The sequence below is a fragment of the Lagopus leucura genome, unplaced genomic scaffold, assembly GCF_019238085.1.
Source record: "Lagopus leucura isolate 7727_CA_CO unplaced genomic scaffold, USGS_WTPT01 Super-Scaffold_73, whole genome shotgun sequence".
Classification (NCBI taxonomy): Eukaryota; Metazoa; Chordata; class Aves; order Galliformes; family Phasianidae; genus Lagopus; species Lagopus leucura.
The window spans coordinates 78,786,272-78,801,922 of record NW_024962252.1 but is presented as its reverse complement, the minus strand read 5'-3'; the positions used below and the strand labels follow the sequence as shown (position 1 = coordinate 78,801,922).

At 37.8% G+C, this 15,651-nt stretch overlaps 1 long non-coding RNA gene across 3 annotated transcripts in view; it reads right to left on the bottom strand.

Annotated features, from left to right (window-relative positions):
- Nucleotides 1-1,324: 1,324 nt before the first annotated feature.
- LOC122191870 overlaps nt 1,325-15,651 on the bottom strand; it is a 59,764-nt gene continuing 45,437 nt past the window's right edge. For 2 of the 3 annotated variants that reach the window (XR_006182479.1, XR_006182478.1), the window contains 4 exons: nt 11,437-11,522; nt 5,582-5,729; nt 3,142-3,256; nt 1,325-2,169 (listed from right to left, as the gene is read on the bottom strand). This is a non-coding gene — a long non-coding RNA (uncharacterized LOC122191870). Of the gene's footprint in view, nt 2,170-3,141; nt 3,257-5,581; nt 5,730-11,436; nt 11,523-14,900; nt 14,965-15,651 lie in introns of those variants that run through there. The other variant, XR_006182480.1, reaches the window with a different exon arrangement.

Here is a 15,651-nt window from a genome sequence, read left to right as displayed (position 1 = left end):
AAAAGCTTAAGAGAAGTTAAGAGAGCTAACACCCCTTTTATAGCATCCAGCTTTTCCAAACATCTTTTCCCCAGAGTATGAAACATGGTAGCAAGAAAAAGCTGAATTAATTTGAATATGCATGAGTCATAAATTTAGGAAACTCAATAAAAGAGTGCTTGATAAAATAAACTAATTCCTGCATTCAACAAATGATCAGATTTCTGATTTTCTCTCATAGTGTGATCAGCTCCTACCCTTACCTGAGAGGCATTTGGCAAAAGCATGTCTTGAAGACAGCACCCTAACTGAGGAACAGTAGAGGTAGTTATTAAGGCACAATGTGCATATATTTGAGAACAACAGTTATACGGATAGAAAAAAAGGTTACTAACCATTAACTACAATCTAAAATCCAAGAATCTGCATCTGGAATTATGCATATCCATTTTGGACACTAGATCATCAGTTTCCCCTGTCACCATTTGAAAAGCTACATCACTACATTTTTTCTAGCATTAGTTTGGACAACCCAGATGTCTCAGCTACACTGCCAAACCCATCCTTCTGGATGAAAGTCATACTGTCAGAAAAGTTATTTCCTCTTATGACTTATGAGATAGTTTAACCATTCTGAATGAATACCTTTTGTGACCATTGTGATTTCTGACAATAAGATATGCTGTTCATACACTCATAGTCTTTTATAGCATAGGCTACAGTTCTGGGGGTTGTTTTGGGATTTTTGTTGGTGGTGGCAGTGGTTTTCTTTGTTTTATTTTATTTATTTATTTATTATATATTTCATTTTATTTATGTTTATTTTAAATCGGATGTTAAAGATGGATCTGAAAGGATGGTGTTTGAGAGTCAGCATGAAATTACACAGTCTTCCTTTTAAACATGTAGTCAATTAATTTATTCATCTTTCTAAATCTGAAGAACCATTTCTTTTCATGTCCAATTGTTCAGTCAGTTATACATTCCTTTCCCAAATTTCCAAATATTCCACTGTATTTAAGTTTTGACAGTGACAAATGCCAAAGGTTGCTGGAAATATGGAAAACAATGATTTAGCTGTCCTCAAGTGGAAGACTGGCTATGGCAAAGCGTTCTCTTTGCTTCAGGTCAGCCTACAAGAAGAAAATTAGTTTAGCTTAGAAATAGCCCATGTTAATTAGCAATATCTTATAATTTCCTCTGTGGATATGTTTTTTTTCACTAAGTGAATCTAACACATTTTAGTGAGAGAAATGCATCACATAGGAAAGCAGTACACATGCTTACTTGTTTATACACTCATTCATGAACTGAAGTACAATGAGCTCTTTTGGAGAGAAGAAGGGTCTCTTTAGTCCACAAAAAGGGATTTCTAATACTGTAAAATTACAAAGTGCCCCCTTTATGCTAGTTACACAACCTTGTAATGACAGTACCACATAGCAACAGTCCCGTAGCCTGTAATTTTTCAAAATTCTTTAGAATAATCTACCCCAAATCAGGAGAGGGATTCACATTATTGCTGTGGTCATCACTACTTCTAAGGAATTCTTTGTAATGGTATTTGTGAAATTATAGATCTATAGCTCTTAAGGCTAGAAAGGACCACATAGAACATCTCACGTTTCCTGTTCTTTAGTACAACCATATAATTTCACCCAGCTGTGTCTCCATTGTTTGCTAAAGCATACCATTCACTCTCAGTTTGAAGACTTGAAGAAATGGTAAGCTCACTGTTCCTCTCAATAATTTGTTCCAGTGGCTGATAACTTCATTGTTAGCAACTGAGAAGTATAAAACTAATCCAGTTGGCAACCCAAACATACTAGGAATATCTCTACCTGTTTAAATGATGGCTATAATTCTGGTTAATTAATATCCTTCTAATCAGTTTTATTCATCATAAAAGAATAAGGACTTAAGATTTTTTTTTAAGTAACTGGTACTTCTGCGAACTTTTTGCATTTGTTTCTCATCATTTTAGTTTCTAGAAGCTTATAAAATTTGGAAACAAATTCCCATTCTGGTTTCCATCTTCACAGGCCACAGTGCTTTTAAACAATGACTGATACTTTTTTCTGTAGCTTTCCATGATTTCCATGCAGCCTTTTTTCTTGATAGAATGGAAGCCTTCTTCTCTCAGTGGAATTATTCCCAGATGGACTCATGGCTGAAAATTCATGAGAACTCCTGCACACGCATGAAAAAAAGAATAAAAAATGAGAGTACTTTTTGGGATACCACAAAACACATTTCCAGATAAAATAATAATTTGCATTTTTGCAGACTTTTACATCTTCAAAGCATTGGACGTGCACTCATCATCAGAAAAGATTACTGTTACTAAATGTCATAAATATTATTTTTCTAAGGGTCTGCTTCACCATCAATGTCAGACTTAGCTGCTGCAGTTCAAGGGGTGATAAAACTATTATGTATGACTGAAAGACTTAGGCTCTGTAGTGTACCCAACTTTGATAAGCACACTGTCAACCCAGTTCTTGTTACAGGGAGTGAGATTTCCAAAGTAGGATATGGAAAGAGTGTGTCGCGCAAAGACTGACTGCTATCATATATTAAGACCAGGTGGACTTAATGGGTGGGCTACAACCCTCTTATCTGCCCTCCCCCTGTAAATCGATATGCACTTTGAAGCTTTACCCTTACAAGTTCTGAGTCCTTTATTAGAAACTGAAGCTCAGCAGCACTGAGAATTAGTCTTTATTGTCTCACTCATGGCTAGGCCTCTATGAAGGCACTATATTTCTGCAAGAGGTGCTTAGTGATGGCAGAAGTCCTGTTGAACTGTAATTCTCAGAATATCTCCAAACATTGCAATAGAACACAGAGACTCCTAGACGAACCTGGCAGCTGAGATGGTCACACAGCACACTGCAGCATTATGCAAAGGTGCTGTAAAGGTCCACAGAGTGTCTCAGCCATGTCTTTATGGTACTGCACCCAACCATGTCAGCCCTAGCTCAAATTCAGAGCCATTCTGATGCAGCTCTTCTAACTCAGCATCCCTCTCGCCATGTCAGCAGCATCATCCCAGCAGGGACAGACAGTCAGGAACTGTCTACTGCAGTGCATTGTTACCACAGTCAACACTTCAGAAATGAATGCACAAAAATGCTGAAAAGAAAGCAAGAAAGTACTCACAAGTTTATATTTATCATCTGTTGGATTCACAGCGGGAAGCCCGAGTTTGACTGATTTGATCAAGCATCTTCTACGTAATCTTAGGCCAAAGAAAATCATGGCAATGCAGAAGTAGCTGATAAATCAAAAGCAGAAATTTAGGAATTAAAGCTCTGTTCAGGCCTTTTATCTTTATTACCCTTCTTTATGTGCATATGGTAGGTGTTCAACACTTTCCAAGTCCGTATGATATTCCTTCGTGCTTCTGGAGCTTTAGAGCTGTAGTCGTCTGTAAAAAGGCAACCTAACAGTTTCCTGTGGCTGAGAGTTGAATGTGTTATTTGTTACCAGCTGGTTCATGGTTAGATTGAGCCCAAGTCTTGGCTTTAAGTGATCGGACTTACTTTAAACCATTTGCTCATGGGGTGAATTCACATATAGAGAGAATTCTGGTGCTATATTTTATTTCTGACTTATGGCACATGACTCTTTTTTCCTAAACCAATATTAAAACCAGAAACCATAATATGCCAAATGCAGACTGCATTTTTTGGAAAGTTGATACTAAACGTAACAGTAAATGAACCCTTTTGAAAGGTTAAAGTTGCTTTCACATAAAACATTTTCTACCAGGAAATGGAAGTGGAATGTTGAACTAAGCATTTAACATGAAAAAACTGTGCATGGATTCCAATGGTTGCATTGTCCCTTAAAATTAGAAAAGCAAAAGGGTTTTATGAGAATAAACAGCTCTAGTTTCATAAAAAGGGTATTACGGTGATGAGATAAATGAATCCCAGTATTTTGGATGCTTCTTTTAATCTTCCATCAGCCCCTCCTTGTGCATTAAGCATTCTAGAGTGAAGTATGGCTGAATTCAGCCAGCAGCCCTGCTGCCTTCACTTTTCCCCACATCCTCTGGCATGCAGGCCTCTATTCCATCCTCTCTGACTTTTATGTGGCCCTCGAGTGAGCCTGGTTGGATTACTAAACCAACAGAACACCATCCATTTTTTATTTATGCTGAGCTAGCTTTCTGCAAGCTGGTAAGGTGAACAAGTCGTAGGGGTGATACAGATATCAGAGCTGCTGCAAAAGTAGTAATGGCTGAGAGCAGCCTTCCTAAATGTGCTCCATTCACCTCACATTCACTTGAAGCCTCAAACCCTTAAAGCACCCATTCTAAATAACGTAACTGCCTTTTACAAATATATTTACGGGGCCCATTGGTTGATTGCGGACCTGTTGCGTTACCTTCTTCAAAAAGCTAATGGAAGAACGTAAAAAGATCAAATAGAATTACCATTTATGGAAACAAAGACAAAGGGCTGACAGATGCACCATAGTGTGGTTGTGCATTGTCAGGAGTAGACACCCCTGGATGAAGGGCAGAAATCCATGCATCTTCATATTAAGTAATCAAAGAAAGTTCTTTTCTGAATACAATTTTCTACTTTAGGGAAAAAAAAATAAAAAAGAAGAAAAAAAAAAAAAAAAAAAAAAAAAAAAAACACCAATTACTTTTTCTTGGCTCTCAATTTTTATTCCTTCATCATTCAGTGGGGGGAAAAAAGAAAAAAAAAAAAAAGCCATTCAAATGAACTTGGCACACTGTTCTACTGCTGATTTGCCAGATTCTTGTGTCCTCGAGTGTGACACTGTTATTATTCGGTGTCCTGTGTTTAAAATCTGAAGTGATTTAACCTGGCTCTCTGCCATCCCACTTGCTGACATGTTGACACCATGTAAATAATGCATAGCTCTGTGGCCACACTACTTTCATGCCACATGCTGAGAGAAAAAGACAACACCTGCTATTATTATTAGCCACATCTTAGATACCTTGGGAATATGCAAAAGGGACATCAAAATTACTTCAAACATGTTGTGGTCTCCTGCTCCAAACTCCTTAGGACTGAAAAGGAACCCATGCATTAAAAGCAGAGATTGGTGATTTACATCTCACACTCTTTAAAAAAGTTAACCATTCTGAGACTGTTGATAAATAACTGTGTCTTTTGACTGACGCAACATTTTCAACCAGCTAGATATTTCTCCATACACCATAGAAAAGGGAACCATTTTAGAAGTTTACAGAGCAACAAAAACTCAGTTCCAGGCTGCAAAATTCTAGCTGTGTAATTAATTTCAGACACCGCCTCCCCTGCTAACATTAGCCCGTCTACTTCTGGTCTTTTGATCTTGGCAAAATATAAACCTACCATATACCATCAAGGCAGGCTTACAAAAACAAAATGAAGTTTTCACCAAGGATCACTGCAAAGCAAAAGTTGACATATGACTGATATCTGTCACCTGCATCTTATAGGATCATCTAAACGTCATGCATTTGCAATCAAACTGACAACAGGCCACCGTATATGTTGCTTGTCATAGGACATATAACGAGGTTGAAAATTGATGTTTTGTATCAATGTTCCCCAAATATTGCTGCACATACCTTCTTTTCACATACTTGTGACTGCCAAACTGAGGAAGTGGCCAGCTACATTTTACCTTTCCATGGTATACAGCCATGGAAAATTTGCTTGTCTTCATCATATCACTGCCCCAATGCTGTCAGAGCGAGGCCACAATATGAATTTTTCCTGTGAAAACACACAACAGTAAAGTAACTGTGAAGTCAGAAGAGAGAGCAAAATATAACAAACTTGAAAAGTCAGAAATAAGTATTTATAGTTCAGAAGCCTACTTTGTCATAGAGAATTCACCTCAGTCTTTACTCTGAAGCCAGCAATAGGGAATTACACCAGTGTAGGTACACAGCTCCATACTGATTTCAAATTCTTAAAGCTATAAATAATAGAATCTCTGGCCCCAAACCTCACAACTGTGCAACTAGATCATCATTTTTCAGAGAAAATCAGATATACTGCTCAAAATGCTTGGCCCAAATGAATTCCTTTGGAAACTCTGAAAACATGCAAACATAAAAAAGAAAGGGAGGGGCTCTTTTTCAACTCCTATGAGACAGTCAGCACACAAATTTTGTTTATTTCTCCTCAAGGATGAATACATTGGACAATATTCTGTACTTGTCCACATTGTTCAAAAGGATCAGCATTTTGAGTGTCCCAGACTGAGACCAATTCTTTCTGCTTTATCCATTAAGAAAACCAGGAATCTTGTGGTCTCTTTTCAAAAGAATGTCTTTGTCCAGAATCTTGCCTCAGAGATTTTATTTGCAATATGTTATTTCTAAAAGAAAAGAGAGCTGGAATGACTTCCTAATTTCTTTACTAAATCTGTTCCCAATCTACTTTATTTCAGGCATTGTTACAGACAGTTCCTTACATGATATTTTACTCTGAAGCCATGTAATTACACACAAGCTGGTCAAACTTTCGCTTGACTGGAAAAGAGTTGTAGTAACTCAATTAAATTGAAATGAAAACTTTGGGGGAAAGAATAGGTTGGTTGAGAGGATAACTCATTTTGAGATGAAATTTCTGTTCTTACAGTTGCCCTGAGTAATGTAGTTGCTCCTCATACAGAAGTGAGAAAAAGTATCTTATGGTGTTTTATGCAGTTTTTGTTTTGCCTGGGGTTTGAATTTCACAAGGCTAACTAGATTGCCCTTGTCTAGGAAACCCTGGGGGTAATGCCAGATGGTGTCTGCATGCAAGCTAGAAAGAGTGAAAAATGGACAAGGGTGGTGGCTGAAAACCAGGGAATAAAAAACACTGCACTGGAATAGTGGGTAAAATATAAAAAGTTAACAAGAAGTTATGAAGTGGCACAACAAGGGTAATGAAGTGTGCTCACCACAGGCAAAGTCTTCTGAGAAAACCATCAGCTTCAGAAAATCCACCCAAAATCTTGTTGAGAGGTGTATACATGTGTATGCAAGAATGAATGAGTTATTCCAAACAGGTCAATGCTAGACCAGTAGCAAGTAAAAACAGCACAACTTGCACATTCTTACTGTGAGCTGGCTCAGCAGCCCTGCCTGAATGGTAGACTATAAAAGCTCCCATTATGTGGTAGCCGACTTGACTGTTTTCTCCACCAAAATGTCCTACTCGACTGACTTTAAATGTCCAAGTAGGGCTCATATTTTGCTAAGCTCAATGTCTATCAACACAGAAAGCAAAATCTGGGTAAACGTGAGCTACTGACTGCAGAAATGAGTGTCCTTGGGAAGAAACACTGTGCTCTTCCTGTCATTGTGGTTTCCTCTCTTGGTGGTAGAGGGGGAAGGAATGAGGGAAATAGAGCTTCTGCCACATTTCTCGCATTTTATCTGACACCTTTATTTACAACGTTGAGCACATGTGGTTTCACCAACAGGAGGAAGACAGAGACTGTGAGCAGCACATGTATGCGACTCTTTGTGCTGTGGCCGTGAAGGGTGCTGGGATCCAAGGTGGGCAGGAGAAAGAAAGGGAAAGCTGGAGCTAGCCAGTGGTGATACAAAGTGCTTATGGCACAGCAGAGGAAGCAGGGTGTGGGGGCAGAGAGCAAACACATGGGCATGAGTCTGAATGGAGGTCAGTTGAGTTTCATTTTCCGGCCTGAGTTACTTAGAGAACAATCTCAAACAGTACACAAAATAGCAGGGGAGGGAGGGTTATACACATAACTATTATAGGCCCATCCTTGAAGCATTTTGAACGTTTCCAGTGATAAGCCACTAGTATTAACATTTTTGTTTCCACATCTAAAGGTGCACACTGTTATACATGGAAATGTAATCTTGGCTCAATTGTTTACAATTCCAGTGTTATACCCTCTCTTATCTGTTCACTTTGGCTAATGTGGCTTGATGATTTCATTCTGTGTTTTCCCTTTTCAATTGTATACATCAGATAGCAGATATTCATACTTCCCTCCCACCACGTGATATGTCTTCAGAACACAGTGACAATGTGGCAGGCTTGCTTTTGCAAAGAGTCATCCTTGATCTATTCTGGCATTTCTTAGAAGCTAGCACTAATATTTACAGTATAAATAAGGAAATGCAAGGTACAGACAGTACTGTGGTTACAGTGGTTAAATTCTATATGCCACATATCTACAGAAAATTGCTACTCAATCTGAAGATCAGTTTGTTATTTAAAAACTAATTCTATGTCTGAAATAGCTTCTTTAAAACTGTTATCTGCTCCATCTCTGTACTAGTCTGTTATCTGTGATATGACTCCTGTACTGGAAGACATTGCTGTGAAAGGAGACTATGCCTGCAGCAGCATACTTGAAAAATACTTGAAAACAAGTAAACTGTCATCTCTCTTCATTCACAGTATGTGCTGTGTTAAACAATGAGGAAAAAAGAGGCTTATTAAGGTTGCACTGAAAAATGGTGAACCAGTTTTCATTGAAAACGTCTTGAGGATTCTAGGCTGTAATTTTAAAGGTGCTCAATGCTCCAGACAAAAGTCTACCTAGCCTCTAAAGATCTTAGCTACGTGAAACTCCACTTAACTGCAGTCTCAGGTGAGCACCTTCAAACTGTCCAAAACCGCAGTAGGCAACTTCTTGTATATTAAAGGGATAGACACCCCTAAAAACCTGGACCCCAGCTCTTCCTGAGTGCTAGCCTGCCAGCTCACTTTGGTATTGAATACTGCACTGCTACCTGCCTGGCCACTAGGAGTAGGTCACCACCCATTTCAATAATAATTCAGTAGTAATGAATGACGAATATCCCTCTTGGCCTCTATTTGAACTTGTGACATAGGCTAAACACCTAACCACACCATTATAACCATCCTAGCCCTCCAGTCTTACTATCCTACATACCTCTAACAAATAAATATCCTTCTGACAGTCTTTCCTCAGGCTTGGTATGAATGATTTGACAATCTCCAGAAAACTCCTATGAAAAGACATTGTGAAACAATTTTTCATTCTAAGACCTATTTTTTATTATATGTGTGTGTGCGTATATATATATTTGTGTGTATATATATACACATATTAATTTTGAAAAAATGTAACAACAGTCTAAGCTAGGATCAGTGTGTCTGGAAACCACAGCAAAGCCTAAACGCTCCTGAAGTAAAAAATAAAAAAAGTTATTAACAGTAAGTTCTGGTTTTTGTTTTTTTGTTTTGTTTTGTTTTGTTTTGTTTTTTTTTAAAAAAAAAAAAAAAAGAATTTTTGCTTTTAAGATTAAAACAGTGAAAGATATAGCAAGCAGAAATGCCTTCCTTTTCTATTACAACTAAATCATACACTATTTGGGGTAGAAATTTGGCAGAGCACTCTGTTGGATTATCCCTACATTGTGTTTGGACTGATTTCTTTATCCCATTTTCATAGATGGACGTCTAGCCTAGCTCTGAATATCTTCAGTGCTGCTGATTCCAAAGCTTCAGTTGGCAGCTGCTTTCCTTGGCTAGTAGTTCCCTGATATATAATCCTAATTTTCCTCTCACAATGCTTAGGGCCACTTTTCTTTCTTTTTTTCTTTGTTGTTAACTAATGAGTATAATCAAACATTGCCTCTTTTTAGTTTCCCTTCTATTGTGGACAAAGAGAGGTGTCACTTTAAATTTCCTGGAATTAACATGATTAATTCTCTTGACATCATATTGTAGGTCTTACTTTGCAAGCTTGCTATCAACATTCTGACACTGGTCAAGATTTAAGATCAGTTTTTTTTCAACAAAATATCTAAAACTAGTTTACAGTGTATTTCAGCTGATGGCCATAAATGACCATAAGTAACTGACATTTTTTCTGCTTATTATATTTATTTGCGTGGATTATGTTGTATACAATGCTAGACTTGATGATTCTGTAGACTCATACAGAAAACATAAAAGCTCCTAGAGCTGAAAAATATCCATGTTGCAAAAATAACAACGCTCATAGTTGAGTCAACAGTCAGACTAACTCTCATGATTCTCAAGAAATGACACAGTAGGTCAGTAAGTGTTAACGCCATTGAATTCAGAGGATGGCCTGTCTGTAAGCTCTACAAGACAGTTAAGTAAGGCCAGGGAAGGAGAGATTTGTTTTAGGGGGAATAAAGACAGTGTGAGAAAAGGAGCAATGGGCTATGAATTAGCATGATGAAAAGCTACTGAAAAGGAGACATTTTGGGAAGCTAAAGAAGGGTCTGGAAACTGGCTGAAGAATTTTGGGGACAAGTTTTACATTGCAAAGTTACAGAAGATTATGTTAACCATGTTACACAAAGCACTCAACAGCTATCCATTGTTGAGTATCCCAGGAGGAAGGAGGTGTCCGGAATGCAGATAAAGGTGCAACAAGCTATGTCCTATGGTCTAAACCTAACTCTGAACGATTTAAGTCTATGGTAAAAATACAGACAACTCCAGAGGGAGGCTGAGGCCTCACCAAAAAAATTTTTAAAGGATTTTTAAACTTTCACCTTGCTGCTTTAGAGTATTTTGTGAGCATATACACCTCAGAGGTTTTATATAGCTGATGAGTAGGCTAAAAAATATGGGAAATAAATTTGTTCTACACTGTGGAAGAAATCTGTGTCAGAGATGTAACTTATATTCACAGATCTATTGCTATCTTACTCTTCTCTGTGGTACACAGGAATCTTCTCATTGACCTTTCAAACCCACAGGGTAGAAATGACAGTATCAGTGAGTTAATGCTGGTCAAGTCCCTACCAAAGAAAAGTAACCATGATTATACTTTTGGAACTACAGTATTCCTTTCCTTAGTACTAAGTAGAGGATAATAATTTAAAGCATTCACTAAGCTTTACTCAGGCTGAGTTTAAGTTTCAAGGCACTTCAAGTACAGACCCAGGAGATATAGTTAAAAAAAAAAAAAAAAAAAAAAAAAACCTAATGTTTTATCAGCTGATCTTCAGCATGTAATCTCTGATAATGTTAGCTCTTTGGAAAAGAAAATGAAGAATCTGCAGTAAAAATAATAATAATAAAAAAAAAGAAAAGAAAAAAAAGAAAAAAGAAAAAAGAACAAAACCAGAAATCAGTCAGTGACAAAATGGTGTTGAGGCAGACTTCAGGAAATATATTTTCCAGTATTACATTCCAAGATATTTTTAAAGCACAGATATTGAAAGCAGATTCCCATACAATTCTTAATCAGTTACAGTAGCCACTGCAGTTAGTGGCTTCTAACATGTGGCAAATATACAATATTTCTAATTCAAGCCATGTCATGCTGGTATTTTACCAGCATTCCTCATGCTATTGTTACACTCCCGCTAGTTTCACAGCATTCGATTCTTTCTGAAAGCAAGACCATAGCGTGTCCCTTTCTGACATTAACAGAAAGCTGTACAGCTGTAATAATCATGGTTCTTTCCATCTCAGTATCTCAAAATAATTTAACTCTTACCTCTCAAGTTTGTAGTTGGAGAAACTCTAATTCAAAACCACAAGGTGATTCTCTGGGTTCATCCAGCAGTAATTTCATTGTAAGGCCTAGAATGGAAAATCAGCAAAAAGCTGAATGGCAATTTCATAGAAGTTGCAAATTTCATAGAGCCTCTCTAGTTTCATAAACAAGTCTTGTCCCCTGCAGTGGCAAGGGAGAGGGACGCTCCACTGGTCCTTTCACTGTCCCTCGACGCTGTGGTTCCGGAGAGGATGGGGCACATGAGGCACAACCTGACATGAGTGCTCCCACATGCAAGCCATAACCCACAGCGTGGCACCACTTGCAGGTCCTTGCCCTGGGATTGGCATCAAATTCAGACATGAGGAATCCACATGCATTGGGATGGGGCTACAAGTCTTTTAAAAACAAGATATAAAAACTGTTACTCACGATAACTTAGTGAAACTTACTATGTGTTCAAAACACTGAAATAAGTCACATTAATAAAATCTACCCAATTTCGCAATCAACTTGTATCCAACATTTAATTTTTAGAAGCCATTAAATACTTCATTTACCAATGGAGTAACTAGAAAATTCTGTGGGAAAAAAAAAAAAAAAGCTGAAAGAAGACACTTGAACTATTTGCTGAACAGCAAGATAGAGAGAGATCATGAAAAGTGTGCTGCAATGCTATATCAAAGTATTTGAGGGAATTTGTTGCAAGTTCAAAGGAGAGTTAGATGTGAAAGCTCAAAGCGAGTCTCTATCATCAGTGAAAAGGAAGCTAAAAATTCTAAAGAGGTGCTGATCACAATCCTGGATGGCCTTCCTGTACGGCATCAGTAGCACTAAAGGTACAAACTAGAAAATCATAAAAATTACACATTTTCCTAAAAATTCAGTTTGGAAACAACAAAGCATAATTATTAAACTGGACAGAAAAAATAGAGATGAGTGAAAAACATGAAATCTGGAAAAGCTGCTAACTGCGCTTCAAAGTTCACCTACTATTTTTATATACAATTTTATATATACAATAAGAATTCATATGGATTTTTTAAATTAATTTCAAGTTAACCTAAATCTGTGTTTTTCAATATTACTTTTCCTTACATCTCCTGAAGTTAGAAAGTTCAAAACACCAGCTCACCAACAGTAGGGAAAGGTTCATTCCAGGACTCACTAGGTTGGTTATCTGCATGCTGTGTAAAATGCAATACAACATAGAGTTGACTTATCACTTATCTAATACAAATGCCACAGGCAAGCTAAACTCTTTGAAATAACCTTCCTACCTTACAACACTTATTCATGAACTGCAAATGCAGATTTCACTTATCTTAATCTAAAAAAAGGAATTCCTGGAGAGCAAGATAAGTATCTGGATTTTTTTTACAAAGACAATTCTTAACAAAAATCTCCTTAAAAATTAAAATGCTAGATTAAAAATTAGACATTTGATTAAGATGATCTGATATTTGTGAAACCTCACCACCGTAGTCGCAAATAAACAATTAGGAGAATTTAGCTACTCTCTTTTTAGTGTATCATCAAGGAAATTTACAGAAATGAAATAATCCCTAAACTAATGCTGCCCACTGCCTTTCCCAGCTCTGTGCATTTGGTTTCTTGCAAGGACACCAGCAGTATATTTAGCACCAGGGTGGCAATAGGGGAGGTTGGCCTGAAAGAGTCACATTACATATTGCAGGTCTCATATTCCCACTCTTGTGCTCCTTCTGGATTTATGACCGGCTCATTTTGTGGTTTCTTTTGAAGCAATTTGACAGACAACTGCTTCTCTGCCTAAAACTCAGTAACAGCTTTAATGCGACACACTAGATGCACAGGCAAGGAAGGAGTGAAAGATTTCCACAGGAAGTGGATACTATTTTTCCAAAAGAAAGTGGTAGAAGTGTTTTGTTTTGTTTTTTCCTCTTTTTAAGTCAAAACAGACAGATGAAGCAGCAAATGAAAGGAGAATTCACTGCATGTACAATAAATGCAATCATCAATGCTGCATCTATTCAACCCAATTGTAACCTTGTTCTGTAGGAGAACAGGTGAAGACTTAAAAACAGTTGTAGAGATACTGCTGAAACACTGAAAGCTAAGATATTCCTGCTGACCGCAGAGAGCAAATTATAATTAAGTACACATATTTCTTGGAAGCTTGCTCTCAGAGCACAAAGCTGATCAGACAAATCAGGAAACCAACTCAGAGAAGGAGTCCAAAGCACAAAACTAGGAATGCTTCAGCATTGCTGGCTTTATCAGTTCAACAGTGGGACAACTACACCACTGCAGGCTGCTGGTGTAGCACAGTGGTTTGTTGTTTGGATGTTGTTTGTTTCTATTATACCAAAACAGCTTCCCATACCACAGACAGAAAAGCTGGTGACAAACAGTTGAGATGTAGATCTACAGCAGGACAAAGCAAGGATACTGTACAAGAAATAAAGGTCTGAGCATGGCCTTTGATAAGGAGGTACTGAAGAAGAACCAAAAAGAGTGAAGAATAGCAGTAATAATAAAACTCAAGAATATTTGAAGAGAGCTGAATTTCTTCAGCAGGAAAAGAAGAGGAAAATGTAGTAACACTGGCTTCAGTATAGCCTGTAACAAGAAAAAGATTAAAGAGATTGTAATCTACAGCACTCCATACAGGAGATCTGTTGTGTTACAGGATACAAACCGAGGGGAAGGATAAATGGTAAAAGCTAACAGGAACAGCAACAGGAACAGGCAACAACCTACATTAATTTACTATTTTTTTTTGACTCCCGATCCAACAAGAAACAGACTATTCTGACTTCTTAGTTAAGTCAAAATGTCTTCATAAGTTCTCTACTAGCCTTTTCAGTTAACCAGGTACTAATCCTTCCATACTCAATATCAGAGCAGATGTGATTGCCATCTGCAGCCTCAGTGTGGTCACAGTGTTGATGTACTTCTGCCACTGTAACTGTAAACAAACAGGGTTTTGCAGCACCAACTTCTATTGTAACCTAGATATAAACTTATCTCAGCAAATGCTTTACTGCTTGTCATGTTTTGTTCAGGATCCATTAGCTTCATTTCTTGTTTCTACCAAATGGGTTGCCACAAGATCTCACTTCTATAATTCTCATTATTGTTTAAACACACAAAGTTATCATTTCTTAAACACTATATGTTCAACTCCTCTCTCCTCTCCACACATTGCTTAAGTCTCTGTCTAGGGCTGGATCAGAGACTTTACATTCTCTCTGCAAGACAAGTCTCTTCTGATGTGAGAAAATCTTGGGAGTTCCATCTTGTTTCCTGAAATCCTCAGTAAGCAAAGAGCATTCATACCACTCTCATCATGTCTTAGCCTCTCAGGGCAACAAAGCTGCAAACCACGGCACAATCCTAAAAATGTAACACAGAACAAAACAATGCAGATGCAAAGGCCCAATTGCAGCCATCATGTTTATGGGTGAGTAGGTTTCTCTTACTTGGGGGCTGATGAGTTCGACCCTACAGGTCTCCTCTGGAGAGATTTCCTTTTCTTGTTCCAGCCTCTGCCAGAATGTCAGTGGCAGCACTTCACAGGAGTCTGTGGTCCAGAGAAAAAAAGTGTCCTAGGCACACTGCAGAAGCCAAACTCATTCATTAGTCCAAGGTCTCCTTTTCTCAAGTTATGTTTGATAATGAAGAGAAGTTTGAGATCTAGAATTTACTTAAGAACGTAAATCAGTATGAAAATATGGTCTATAAACTTGTAATCCAGGAACAACATTTGAGGGTTTAACAGCACAAAAGGCAGCATCACCAACCTTTTCATCTCAATGACCTGTATTAACACTGAGTCTCAAATCACCTGCAAATACCATGGTGAAAAAGTAATCAGTTCTGATCTTAATGAACATTTGTCTGTGTAGCATTATCAGAGAGTTGGGAATGTTTGAGCAATTTTTGCACAAATAAAGGAGGCATTAAAACTTTTCTGAAGCACTCAAAGTACAAAAGGAACACGTGCTTTGGTGCTCCCCAGCGCTAACCTTTCCCAAGAGCCCTTGATTGATCTGACCAGGCAGAAGGCTGCAGGACTGAAGCAGAAATGGATTAAAATATGCATGAACACGCGCATGTATTTGTGTATACACAGACATTTCTAAGTATGTGCTAAGGAAAGAAAGGATGCAGAGAAGACACTAAAAGATCTTTGATGCAGAGCAAGTTAAAGGAAGTCAGGGACAACAGCTC